A 643-nucleotide genomic window follows, 5' to 3' on the forward strand; every position below is an offset into this window, starting at 1 on the left:
GGGAGGGAGGGAGGGAGGAAGGAAGGAAGGAAGGAAGGAAGGAAGGAAGGAAGGAAGGAAGGAAGGAAGGAAGGGCAGGCTGAAGTACATTCCCACACTTGGGGAAGTGTGCTATCATATATCTTTAACTTGAAAACACTCTAGTTTCAGAAACTTTTAAAGACAGGCGGTTCTGGAGACCATTCCCAACACTGTGTTCTTCAAAGGCCCTAAACATGGGTCTTTCTAAGAGTCTCCCAGGTCAGGCAAGAGGAGGCTGTGACTGTGGTGGCCACAGTGAGCGCACAGGCCACACGCCCGCAGCGTTCTCACTTCCTTCCAAGCTGGCCCACGTCTGGAACCACCGGGGCTGGCGGTCCGCGCACCCTCTGACTCCCGCCTGCGGGGACTCAGGGGTCCCTCCCCGGCTCATCGGGGTCCCGGGCCTCCGTCCTCAGGGAGGAACCGTCTCCACAAAGGACAGGGAGGGGCGGGCGGGGGAAGAAACGGGTCAGCCGCGCAGAGTACAAGGCAGGCGCCGGCCTGGGGAAGGCTCCGCTCACACGGAAAGCGACTGGATGTCCCAACCCACCGGGCAGGTCCCGGAGGACGCTCCCCTCTCCCGCCGCCTCCCCTCCCTCCCGGGGACCCCCTCCCCGGCCTC

At 62.4% G+C, this 643-nt stretch overlaps 1 protein-coding gene across 1 annotated transcript in view; it reads right to left on the reverse strand.

Moving 5' to 3' along the window:
• GPM6A (glycoprotein M6A) overlaps positions 1–643 on the reverse strand; it is a 182,353-nt gene that overhangs the window by 181,046 nt on the left and 664 nt on the right. The gene's annotated exons all lie outside the window — the stretch shown is intronic.

This window comes from Myotis brandtii, unplaced genomic scaffold (genome assembly GCF_000412655.1).
Source record: "Myotis brandtii unplaced genomic scaffold, ASM41265v1 scaffold484, whole genome shotgun sequence".
NCBI lineage: Eukaryota > Metazoa > Chordata > Mammalia > Chiroptera > Vespertilionidae > Myotis > Myotis brandtii.